The following is a 14,086-nucleotide window of genomic DNA, read 5'->3' as shown; positions in this document are numbered from 1 at the left end:
ACTGTTAACGATCTAAGGAACCATAACTGATATAATGAGCCTTTTGCGGTTTCACTTTTAATTCGTGTGTACTTAGACATGCATGGCTTAATCTTTGAGACAAGCATATAACTACTGGCAGGATCAACCAGAATAATGTTTTCGTTCATATTTCATTCATATTTTTTGAATAGAAATTAGTAATATAAATATAATAGATTTTATTTCCATTTTATATGTTCGGTTTTTCTTAAATATTGATTTTAATTCAATATTTTTTTTTTGCTTTGTGAAATAATTCTATTTTAATTCGAATACGGCCATTTTTATATGGCATTCGTATACGTTCTTTAATTTTTACTTGTTTCGCCACTAATATAACAAGTTTATAATTGATGTTAAAGAAAAAGTACAACTTTTTTATAACACAATTTTCAATATATATTGTTCTTTCTATAAGTTTTTATTATATTATATATACATATTTCATTCTAAAATATCATTTTTGTTCAACATACATAATTATTGTATCCACACATGTACAATTTTTGTTTAACCAATATAAATATTGAGTTAAATCATTTGCATTTTGATGATAAATTTAAAATTTATCTTTTCCATATAACTCTCTGGTAATATATGATATAAAACCGAGCGCATATGAAATTATTTTGATCACTAATATTGCAATTATATTTTATTATAATGCTTTTTGTAAACACATTGTACCGGCAAGCGATACTCTGTGCCCAAACGACAGGGGATATAATAATTTAATATAAATTATCATATATACCTGCCACCAAAGATTAACGATAAAAGTCGGAAACAATTTGTTATTCTATATATAATAGAAACTTGACCTCTGTTTCACCTTATTATCATGGGTTTATAATATTAACCGCGTAGCCAAGTCTTAATTTCATTTAAGAAACAAATTTATACGGATAATATTTTGATTTTAATATATGTTGTTCTATTGATAACAAAAGTATATATTATAATATATTTTGTTCAATAGTAGATGGACTACTTACTGTACCATCCTTATTTTTTATTATTATTGATATACATTATATTGACAACAGCATATGATATTCATATGGTTTGTTCAATAATTAATTGGTGGACAACCACTGACCATCCTATAGTAGTTTTTGGCCACGACGTCTAAATATCGAAATTATTTAATTCCGTTTGCCACCCATACGATAGATATTAACTATCTATAATAATAATGTGTACGCATAAAATATTATATGTATATATATAGACCAACAGACAAGCACTTCACCCTATAGTAGTTTTTGGCCACGACGTCTATATATCGGGCATATTTAATTCTCTTTGCCACCCAACCAAAGATATTCACTTTTTTATATAAAGTATTATTTGATCATATTAATATAACCAATTATTTCTGCCATATTCATATAATTTCTTTATGAATTATTTTTTGGTCATATCCATATAATCTATATGCCGTATCCATATAATGAATACGGCATATCCATACAACTAGCCATATTTGTATGTCAATGTATATTTTATTATACATTTTTTTTCTTTATACATATAATATGGTATTTCCATATCGCTATAATTGAATTATATGTATAAGATATCATTTATATATAGCATTGCCAAAATAATATGATAAACATAAATTTTGAACAATACGGCCGGTCGGCGAGCACTGCCTCCCTATATATGTTTTTGGCCACGACGTCTAAATATTGGGTATTTTTCGTACTGCGGCCCCGGTGTATGTAAATTGGGCATATTTCGTACTGATGCCAACATATCTATATGACTCATTATTTTCTTCCATATCAATATAACTTCTTTTATTTCCATATTCAAGTAATTTCTTTATTTGCCATCTCAATATAAAATATTTTTGGTCATATTTATATAATCTATATGCCGTATCCATATAATGAATACGGCATATCCATACAACTAGCCATATTTGTATGTCAATGTATATTTTATTATACATTTTTTTTCTTTATACATATAATATGGTATTTCCATATCGCTATAATTGAATTATATGTATAAGATATCATTTATATATAGCATTGCCAAAATAATATGATAAACATAAATTTTGAACAATACGGCCGGTCGGCGAGCACTGCCTCCCTATATATGTTTTTGGCCACGACGTCTAAATATTGGGTATTTTCGTACTGCGGCCCCGGTGTATGTAAATTGGGCATATTTCGTACTGATGCCAACATATCTATATGACTCATTATTTTCTTCCATATCAATATAACTTCTTTTATTTCCATATTCAAGTAATTTCTTTATTTGCCATATCAATATAAAATATTTTTTGGTCATATGTATATAATCTATATGCCGTATCCATATAATGAATACGGCATATCCATACAACTAGCCATATTTGTATGTCAATGTATATTTTATTATACATTTTTTTTCTTTATACATATAATATGGTATTTCCATATCGCTATAATTGAATTATATGTATAAGATATCATTTATATATAGCATTGCCAAAATAATATGATAAACATAAATTTTGAACAATACGGCCGGTCGGCGAGCACTGCCTCCCTATATATGTTTTTGGCCACGACGTCTAAATATTGGGTATTTTTCGTACTGCGGCCCCGGTGTATGTAAATTGGGCATATTTCGTACTGATGCCAACATATTTATATGACTCATTATTTTCTTCCATATCAATATAACTTCTTTTATTTCCATATTCAAGTAATTTCTTTATTTGCCATATCAATATAAAATATTTTTTGGTCATATTTATATAATCTATATGCCGTATCCATATAATGAATACGGCATATCCATACAACTAGCCATATTTGTATGTCAATGTATATTTTATTATACATTTTTTTTCTTTATACATATAATATGGTATTTCCATATCGCTATAATTGAATTATATGTATAAGATATCATTTATATATAGCATTGCCAAAATAATATGATAAACATAAATTTTGAACAATACGGCCGGTCGGCGAGCACTGCCTCCCTATATATGTTTTTGGCCACGACGTCTAAATATTGGGTATTTTTCGTACTGCGGCCCCGGTATATGTAAATTGGGCATATTTCGTACTGATGCCAACATATCTATATGACTCATTATTTTCTTCCATATCAATATAACTTCTTTTATTTCCATATTCAAGTAATTTCTTTATTTGCCATATCAATATAAAATATTTTTTGGTCATATTTATATAATCTATATGCCGTATCCATATAATGAATACGGCATATCCATACAACTAGCCATATTTGTATGTCAATGTATATTTTATTATACATTTTTTTTCTTTATACATATAATATGGTATTTCCATATTGCTATAATTGAATTATATGTATAAGATATCATTTATATATAGCATTGCCAAAATAATATGATAAACATAAATTTTGAACAATACGGCCGGTCGGCGAGCACTGCCTCCCTATATATGTTTTTGGCCACGACGTCTAAATATTGGGTATTTTTCGTACTGCGGCCCCGGTGTTGGTAATTTGGGCATATTTCGTACTGATGCCAACATATCTATATGACTCATTATTTTCTTCCATATCAATATAACTTCTTTTATTTCCATATTCAAGTAATTTCTTTATTTGCCATATCAATATAAAATATTTTTTGGTCATATTTATATAATCTATATGCCGTATCCATATAATGAATACGGCATATCCATACAACTAGCCATATTTGTATGTCAATGTATATTTTATTATACATTTTTTTCTTTATACATATAATATGGTATTTCCATATCGCTATAATTGAATTATATGTATAAGATATCATTTATATATAGCATTGCCAAAATAATATGATAAACATAAATTTTGAACAATACGGCCGGTCGGCGAGCACTGCCTCCCTATATATGTTTTTGGCCACGACGTCTAAATATTGGGTATTTATCGTACTGCGGCTCCGGTGTATGTAAATTGGGCATATTTCGTACTGATGCCACCATATCCATATAACTTATTTTTTGTTCTATATCTATATAATTATCCATATCCACACTAGAATTTAGTATTTATCCCATATCCATATAAATCATTATTTACCATATCAATATAAATAATATTTTTCCATATTCATACTAGAACTTATTATTTCTTTAATATTCATATAACTCAATATTTTTTCATATCCATACTAGAACTTATTCTTTTTCCCATATCCATACTAGAACTTATAAATTTTCCCATATTCATATAACTAATTTTTTTCATATCCATACTAGAACATTATATTTTTGCCATATCTCTACAACTCATTTTATTCCATATCCATACTAGAACTTATTATTTCTTAAATATCCATATAACTTAATATTTTTCCATATCCATACCAGAACTTTTTATTTTTCCCATATCCATAGAACTAATTTTTTTCATATCCATACTAGAACCTAATTTTCTTCCTATATCCATATAACTTATTATTTACTATTACAATATAATTAATTTTTTCCATATCCATACTAGAGCTTATTATCTCTTCAATATCCATAAAACTCAATATTTTTTCATATCCATACTAGAACTGATTATTTTTCCCATATCCATACTAGAACTCAGTATTCTTCCCATATCCATACTACAACTTAGTATTTTTCCCATATGCATATAACTCATTATTTAGCATATCAATATAACTAATTTTTTTCCATATCCATACTAGAACTTATTATTTCTTTAATATCCATATAACTCAATATTTTTTTATATCCATACTAGAACTTATTATTTTTCCCATATCCATACTAGAACTTATAAATTTTCCCATATTCATATAACTAATTTTTTTCATATCCATACTAGAACATTAAATTTTTTGCCATATCTATATAACTCATTTTATTCCATATCCATACTAGAACTTATTATTTCTTTAATATCCATATAACTCAATATTTTTTCATATCCATACTAGAACTTATCATTTTTCCCATATTCATATAACTCATTTTTCCATATCCATACTAGAACTCTGTATTCTTTTCCATATCCATATAACTCATTTTTTTTTCATATCCATACTAGAAATTATTATTTTTCCCATATCCACATAACTCATTTTTTTCATATCCATACTAGAACTTGTTATTTTTCCCATATCCATATAACTCATTTTTTTCATATCCATACTAGAACTTAATATTATTTTCATATCCATATAACTCATGTTTGGACTTGGAATATTTTTATACACGTCACTAATAGGATGACGATTCAATCATCTATTTTAAGAGGAACATTGACTTGCATATGTCTCTTACTTGCATGTTCGGACTTAGAATATTTTTATACACGTCACTAATAGGATGACGATTCAGTTGGCTACCTTAAGAGGTACATATACTTGCATATGTCTCTTACTTGTATGTTCGGACTTAGAATATTTTTATACACGTCACTAATAGGATGACGATTCAGTTGGCTACCTTAAGAGGTACATATACTTGCATATGTCTCTTATTTGCATGTTCGGACTTAGAATATTTTTATACGCGTCACTAATAGGATGACGATTCAGTTGGCTACCTTAAGAGGTACATATACTTGCATATGTCTCTTATTTGCATGTTCGGACTTAGAATATTTGTATACGCGTCACTAATAGGATGACGATTCAGTTGGCTACCTTAAGAGGTACATACATATACTTGCATATGTCTCTTACTTGTATGTTCGGACTTAGAATATTTGTATACACGTCACTAATAGGATGACGATTCAGTTGGCTACCTTAAGAAGTACATATACTTGCATATGTCTCTTATTTGCATGTTCGGACTTAGAATATTTTTATACGCGTCACTAATAGGATGACGATACATATGGCTACCATTGTTAAATATATTTAAATAAAATTTATTTAAATATAATTATTATTTTATATATATATATTTTATATATATATATATATATTCTGACTTAAAAAAGCCAAACAAAATAAACACAATTAAATTTATGTTTATTATCGAATCATCAAGCAAAGGATAAGCTTCAGTGGATCGCAGTATGGCAGCTGCTCAACCACTTACAACACCTTGCCTGTTACAAAAGTCGTTTACAATTGATTCTAGGCTTTGTCATTGTATTAAATAATGCTTTTATATGTAACTAGCGCGGCATCAGGTGATCGAAGATCCTCCCAATTTACTATGTTACAAATTACATTGGCATCACATCCATTGTCGTTTATAAAGTAAATTATAAACTTTAAATGGTTTAGAAGCCATACAATGCAAATTGCCCCTTATTTATCATTGCAGTCCAGCACGGATACGACCTTAGAGGCGTTCAGGCATAATCCAACGGACGTAGCGTCATACCACTGTTCGCTCGAACAAGTATTGTGCCATTGGTCCGTACCTGCGGTTCCTCTCGTACTACGCAGGAATGCTGTCGCAACAACGTTTTGTCATTAGTAGGGTAAAACTAACCTGTCTCACGACGGTCTAAACCCAGCTCACGTTCCCTTGCATGGGTGAACAATCCAACGCTTGGTGAATTTTGCTTCACAATGATAGGAAGAGCCGACATCGAAGGATCAAAAAGCGACGTCGCTATGAACGCTTGGCCGCCACAAGCCAGTTATCCCTATGGTAACTTTTCTGACACCTCTTGTTAAAAACTCTTTAAACCAAAAGGATCGATAGGCCGAGCTTTTGCTGTCCCTGTGTGTACTGAACACCGAGATCAAGTCAGCATTTGCCCTTTTGCTCTATGTGTGGTTTCTGTCCGCACTGAGCTGGCCTTGGGACACCTCCGTTATTATTTGAGAGATGTACCGCCCCAGTCAAACTCCCTACCTGGCAATGTCCTTGAATTGGATCATACCTGAGTAATTGGAGTTATACCAAATTTTCAAATCAAAAATACATAAATGCACCGTTTTATTAAAGAATTTGTTTGCGATTATATAACAAACTCGTGATACTTTGATCAAGAAGCTTGCATCAAAACCCAATACCATAAGATATAATAAATATATCCGTATAATGGCTAGGAAATGATACACGTTCCATTTAATCAAGTAAGTAAGGAAACAATAAGAGTAGTGGTATTTCATTGACGATACCAAACCGAAGTCTAATATCTCCCACTTATTCTACACCTCTTATGTCTCCTTACACTGCCAGATTAGAGTCAAGCTCAAAAGGGTCTTCTTTCCCCGCTAATTATTCCAAGCCCGTTCCCTTGGCTGTGGTTTCGCTAGATAGTAGATAGGGACAGTAGGAATCTCGTTAATCCATTCATGCGCGTCACTAATTAGATGACGAGGCATTTGGCTACCTTAAGAGAGTCATAGTTACTCCCGCCGTTGACCCGCGCTTACTTGAATTTCTTCACTTTGACATTCAGAGCACTGGGCAGAAATCACATTGTGTCAACACCCGCTAGGGCCATCACAATGCTTTGTTTTAATTAGACAGTCGGATTCCCCAAGTCCGTGCCAGTTCTGAATTGATTGTTAATTGATAATCGTTATAATTAATAAGAACTAATTGGTTTGACCCAATTAGTATTCTTAAAAATTTTAGCAAGAAAGTTCCACAATTGGCTACGTAACTAACTATCCGGGGAACAAGTAACTAACATAAATGCTAGAAACTCTATTTACCCAGAACGAGCACATAAACCATGTTATTGTTTCCCAATCAAGCCCGACTATCTCAATCTTCAGAGCCAATCCTTATCCCGAAGTTACGGATCTAATTTGCCGACTTCCCTTACCTACATTATTCTATCGACTAGAGACTCTTCACCTTGGAGACCAGCTGCGGATATTGGTACGGCCTGTTGAGAAGTTTGCGTGTCCCCACCATAAATTTTCAAGGTCCGAGGAGAAAATATCGACACAACAGTATATGTCATGCTCTTCTAGCCCATCTACCATATCTCTCTGCGAAAGACTTCCATGGTAGTACGGCTATAAAACAGAAAAGAAAACTCTTCCGATATCTCTCGACGGCTTCTTTATGGTCGTTCCTGTTGCCAGGATGAGCACGAGGCCCATATTTAATAACAAACGGATACTCAACAGGTTACGGAATTGGAACCGTATTCCCTTTCGTTCAAAATTATTCAAGTATATTATATTAGCTTGATTTGTATATATTGCGTTTTTGGTTTTACTTGAAAATTTTCGGCTTTCGCCTTGAACTTAGGACCGACTAACTCGTGATCAACCACTGTTCACACGAAACCCTTCTCCACTTCAGTCCTCCAAGGTCTCATTCGATTATTTGCTACTACCACCAAGATCTGTACCAATGGCAGCTCCATGCAGGCTTACGCCAAACACTTCTACGCATACCATTGTACCTTCCTACTCACTAAAGTTTCAAAATTTATATCACAAGTAATATAAATCATCTACTTTAGCGGTAATGTATAGGTATACAACTTAAGCGCCATCCATTTTAAGGGCTAGTTGCTTCGGCAGGTGAGTTGTTACACACTCCTTAGCGGATTTCGACTTCCATGATCACCGTCCTGCTGTTTTAAGCAACCAACGCCTTTCATGGTATCTGCATGAGTTGTTAATTTGGGCACCGTAACATTACGTTTGGTTCATCCCACAGCGCCAGTTCTGCTTACCAAAAGTGGCCCACTGGGCACATTATATCATAACCTTAAACTTCATATCAAGAAAGTTAAGGTTCTTACCCATTTAAAGTTTGAGAATAGGTTAAGATCGTTTCGACCCTAAGGCCTCTAATCATTCGCTTTACCAGATAAGATTATTTTATATAATATTAAAATGCACCAGCTATCCTGAGGGAAACTTCGGAAGGAACCAGCTACTAGATGGTTCGATTGGTCTTTCGCCCCTATACTCAATTCTGACAATCGATTTGCACGTCAGAACTGTTTCGGTCTTCCATCAGGGTTTCCCCTGACTTCAACCTGATCAAGTATAGTTCACCATCTTTCGGGTCACAGCATATATGCTCAAGGTACGTTCCAGTTAGAGGCATAAATAATATAAATATCATTATACATAACTATATAGAACGCCCCGGGATTGTGTTAATTAGCTATAAATAGTTAAAAAACTAATCCCATTATTAGTCAAGTTAATTACGCTATTAGGTTTATATCCCAATAACTTGCACATATGTTAGACTCCTTGGTCCGTGTTTCAAGACGGGTCCCGAAGGTATCCTGAATCTTTCGCATTGTTAATCCTACAAGTGCATATAATAAACACAAAAATCAATGATAATCATGCCATTATATAATTCCGAAAAATTAACGCACTGTATTCATATAAATCTATCAGCACTTTATCAAATTAATAACATTTATTCTGTGTTAAAATGCAAGCAATTTAATTTGAATAAACTATAAGTTATATTTTATGATAAATTTGGTATGCTAATAGATTACAATGTCCTTATATGGAAAAAATGCACACTATTATCATAATATTGTTTAAATATTACAATTTTAATGATGAATTTTCCATAACGGATATTCAGGTTCATCGGGCTTAACCTCTAAGCAGTTTCACGTACTGTTTAACTCTCTATTCAGAGTTCTTTTCAACTTTCCCTCACGGTACTTGTTTACTATCGGTCTCATGGTTATATTTAGTTTTAGATGGAGTTTACCACCCACTTAGTGCTGCACTATCAAGCAACACGACTCTTTGGAAACATCATCTAGTAATCATTAACGTTATACGGGCCTGGCACCCTCTATGGGTAAATGGCCTCATTTAAGAAGGACTTAAATCGTTAATTTCTCATACTAGAATATTGACGCTCCATACACTGCATCTCACATTTGCCATATAGACAAAGTGACTTAGTGCTGAACTGATTTCTTTTCGCTCGCCGCTACTAAGAAAATCCTTGTTAGTTTCTTTTCCTCCCCTAATTAATATGCTTAAATTCAGGGGGTAGTCCCATATGAGTTGAGGTTGTATATAACTTTTATTTGCAATTAATTCTTTATATATAATGATAAAACATTTTATTAAATTCGTTTAAAGCTGACGTATATATATATTAATGGCATTTATTTGTAACGAATTAACGAAGAATAATAATATTGTCAACGTTTTTCATATTTCAAATCATTAATAAGAGACAATTCTAGATAATATTTTATGCTAGACATTTCTCAGTATTATTTGATTGAAAAAGAAAATATTCCTCTTCGTTTTTCTCAAAGTTTAATGACTATTGTGAGATAATGTTTTTCATATATTTGTTAATATTATGAATAAAATAATTAAATTATTTTTATCCAATAATATACCATATGCTTATAAAATTTTATTATAAAATTTGTATAAACAACTTAATTAGCATAGTCTTACAACCCTCAACCATATGTAGTCCAAGCAGCACTATAAAATTAATTAAAGTACATAACAGCATGGACTGCGATATGCGTTCAAAATGTCGATGTTCATGTGTCCTGCAGTTCACACGATGACGCACAGTTTGCTGCGTTCTTCATCGACCCATGAGCCGAGTGATCCACCGCTTAGAGTTTTATAATATTGGTTTTAAATTTGGTCAAATATGTTTTTATTGAAAGAAATTAAAAATACACCATTTTACTGGCATATATCAATTCCTTCAATAAATGTATTTATATACCTAAAATAAATGCTGCGAAATGTCTTAGTTTTATATAAACAATATATATCAAAGTATTATTTGTAATGGCATTTGTTTGTTAATATATATTGATAATTTTATATAAAACATTAACCTGAAACCAGGTACAACATTGTATATTTTAGGTTGTTGCATTATCCAATGTATGATCATCATCAAATTAGTTGGCCAATACATCTCGCAACGCGTGTATATTATGGTCCATATACACACAAAAGTTTATAATAAATATATAAAATATATTTTATTATATTAATAATTCGATTTGCTTGTTCGAATTTTATGTTTGTTTCTATTTAATTTATTTGTAATAATATTATATTATTACAATATTTCGATTTGCTTGTTCGAAATTTATTTGATCTTTTACTTTTAAGATCATATTTTTGGTATAATTATTATTATAATTATTATGTATATATATATATATATTGGTAATTTGTATTAAATTTGTATTAACAAATTTTTTTATTAACGGTAAGGATATTATACAATAATGATCCTTCCGCAGGTTCACCTACGGAAACCTTGTTACGACTTTTACTTCCTCTAAATAATCAAGTTCGGTCAACTTTTGCGAAACAACCGTAACACACAAGGCGTCACAGTGATCACGTCCGGAGACCTCACTAAATAATTCAATCGGTAGTAGCGACGGGCGGTGTGTACAAAGGGCAGGGACGTAATCAATGCGAGTTAATGACTCACACTTACTGGGAATTCCAAGTTCATGTGAACAGTTTCAGTTCACAATCCCAAGCATGAAAGTGGTTCAGCGGTTTACCCGGACCTCTCGGTCTAGGAAATACACGTTGATACTTTCATTGTAGCGCGCGTGCAGCCCAGGACATCTAAGGGCATCACAGACCTGTTATTGCTCAATCTCATTATTGCTAGACGCAATTTGTCCATTTAAGAAGCTAGTGTCCTTATAATGGGACAAACCAACAGGTACGGCTCCACTTATATAAACACATTCAAACACAATAAACATTTTACTGCCACCATGAATGAAGGCTATATAAGCTTCAACACCATAATCCTGAAGATATCTATTTAATATATTTGAGTCTCGTTCGTTATCGGAATTAACCAGACAAATCACTCCACGAACTAAGAACGGCCATGCACCACCACCCATAGATTCGAGAAAGAGCTATCAATCTGTCTTACACACTTATGTTCGGACCTGGTAAGTTTTCCCGTGTTGAGTCAAATTAAGCCGCAGGCTCCACTCCTGGTGGTGCCCTTCCGTCAATTCCTTTAAGTTTCAGCTTTGCAACCATACTTCCCCCGGAGCCCAAAAGCTTTGGTTTCCCGGGAAGCGACTGAGAGAGCCATAAAAGTAGCTACACCCAATTGCTAGCTGGCATCGTTTATGGTTAGAACTAGGGCGGTATCTGATCGCCTTCGAACCTCTAACTTTCGTTCTTGATTAATGAAAACATCTTTGGCAAATGCTTTCGCTTAAGTTAGTCTTACGACGGTCCAAGAATTTCACCTCTCGCGTCGTAATACTAATGCCCCCAAACTGCTTCTATTAATCATTACCTCTTGATCTGAAAACCAATGAAAGCAGAACAGAGGTCTTATTTCATTATCCCATGCACAGAATATTCAGGCATTTGAAGCCTGCTTTAAGCACTCTAATTTGTTCAAAGTAATTGTACCGGCCCACAATAACACTCGTTTAAGAGCACTAATGCAGGTTTTTAAATAGGAGGAACATATGAAAAAATACAAGTATTTAAACACATATAAGAACTCCACCGGTAATACGCTTACATACATAAAGGTATAGTACTAACCACAATTGTAAGTTGTACTACCCGTATGAAGCACAAGTTCAACTACGAACGTTTTAACCGCAACAACTTTAATATACGCTATTGGAGCTGGAATTACCGCGGCTGCTGGCACCAGACTTGCCCTCCAATTGGTCCTTGTTAAAGGATTTAAAGTGTACTCATTCCAATTACAGGGCCTCGGATATGAGTCCTGTATTGTTATTTTTCGTCACTACCTCCCCGAGCTGGGAGTGGGTAATTTACGCGCCTGCTGCCTTCCTTAGATGTGGTAGCCGTTTCTCAGGCTCCCTCTCCGGAATCGAACCCTGATTCCCCGTTACCCGTTGCAACCATGGTAGTCCTAGATACTACCATCAAAAGTTGATAGGGCAGACATTTGAAAGATCTGTCGTCGGTACAAGACCATACGATCTGCATGTTATCTAGAGTTCAACCAATATAACGATCTTGCGATCGCTTGGTTTTAGCCTAATAAAAGCACATGTCCCATAAGGTTCATGTTTTAATTGCATGTATTAGCTCTAGAATTACCACAGTTATCCAAGTAACTGTTAACGATCTAAGGAACCATAACTGATATAATGAGCCTTTTGCGGTTTCACTTTTAATTCGTGTGTACTTAGACATGCATGGCTTAATCTTTGAGACAAGCATATAACTACTGGCAGGATCAACCAGAATAATGTTTTCGTTCATATTTCATTCATATTTTTTGAATAGAAATTAGTAATATAAATATAATAGATTTTATTTCCATTTTATATGTTCGGTTTTTCTTAAATATTGATTTTAATTCAATATTTTTTTTTTTGCTTTGTGAAATAATTCTATTTTAATTCGAATACGGCCATTTTTATATGGCATTCGTATACGTTCTTTAATTTTTACTTGTTTCGCCACTAATATAACAAGTTTATAATTGATGTTAAAGAAAAAGTACAACTTTTTTATAACACAATTTTCAATATATATTGTTCTTTCTATAAGTTTTTATTATATTATATATACATATTTCATTCTAAAATATCATTTTTGTTCAACATACATAATTATTGTATCCACACATGTACAATTTTTGTTTAACCAATATAAATATTGAGTTAAATCATTTGCATTTTGATGATAAATTTAAAATTTATCTTTTCCATATAACTCTCTGGTAATATATGATATAAAACCGAGCGCATATGAAATTATTTTGATCACTAATATTGCAATTATATTTTATTATAATGCTTTTTGTAAACACATTGTACCGGCAAGCGATACTCTGTGCCCAAACGACAGGGGATATAATAATTTAATATAAATTATCATATATACCTGCCACCAAAGATTAACGATAAAAGTCGGAAACAATTTGTTATTCTATATATAATAGAAACTTGACCTCTGTTTCACCTTATTATCATGGGTTTATAATATTAACCGCGTAGCCAAGTCTTAATTTCATTTAAGAAACAAATTTATACGGATAATATTTTGATTTTAATATATGTTGTTCTATTGATAACAAAAGTATATATTATAATATATTTTGTTCAATAGTAGATGGACTACTTACTGTACCATCCTTATTTTTTATTATTATTG

At 32.2% G+C, this 14,086-nt stretch overlaps 4 non-coding genes across 4 annotated transcripts in view; all 4 read right to left on the bottom strand.

The window, feature by feature from the left end:
* LOC138914201 (small subunit ribosomal RNA) overlaps positions 1-134 on the bottom strand; it is a 1,995-nt gene extending 1,861 nt beyond the window's left edge. Inside the window, exon 1 of the ribosomal RNA XR_011420065.1 lies at positions 1-134. This exon is cut by the window's left edge and continues 1,861 nt beyond it. This is a non-coding gene — a ribosomal RNA (small subunit ribosomal RNA).
* A 5,888-nt stretch (positions 135-6,022) lies between these two features.
* Positions 6,023-9,979, bottom strand: LOC138914197 (large subunit ribosomal RNA). Its single transcript, XR_011420061.1, has one exon. It is a non-coding gene; the product is annotated as a large subunit ribosomal RNA (ribosomal RNA).
* A 398-nt stretch (positions 9,980-10,377) lies between these two features.
* Positions 10,378-10,556, bottom strand: LOC138914198 (5.8S ribosomal RNA). Its single transcript, XR_011420062.1, has one exon. It is a non-coding gene; the product is annotated as a 5.8S ribosomal RNA (ribosomal RNA).
* Positions 10,557-11,179: 623 nt separating this feature from the next.
* Positions 11,180-13,174, bottom strand: LOC138914200 (small subunit ribosomal RNA). The gene has a single exon (XR_011420064.1). It is a non-coding gene; the product is annotated as a small subunit ribosomal RNA (ribosomal RNA).
* Positions 13,175-14,086: the final 912 nt, after the last annotated feature.

This window comes from Drosophila takahashii, unplaced genomic scaffold (genome assembly GCF_030179915.1).
Source record: "Drosophila takahashii strain IR98-3 E-12201 unplaced genomic scaffold, DtakHiC1v2 scaffold_14, whole genome shotgun sequence".
Classification (NCBI taxonomy): Eukaryota; Metazoa; Arthropoda; class Insecta; order Diptera; family Drosophilidae; genus Drosophila; species Drosophila takahashii.
Note: the sequence above shows the minus strand (reverse complement) of the source record. Positions and strands in the feature narration are given on the sequence as shown.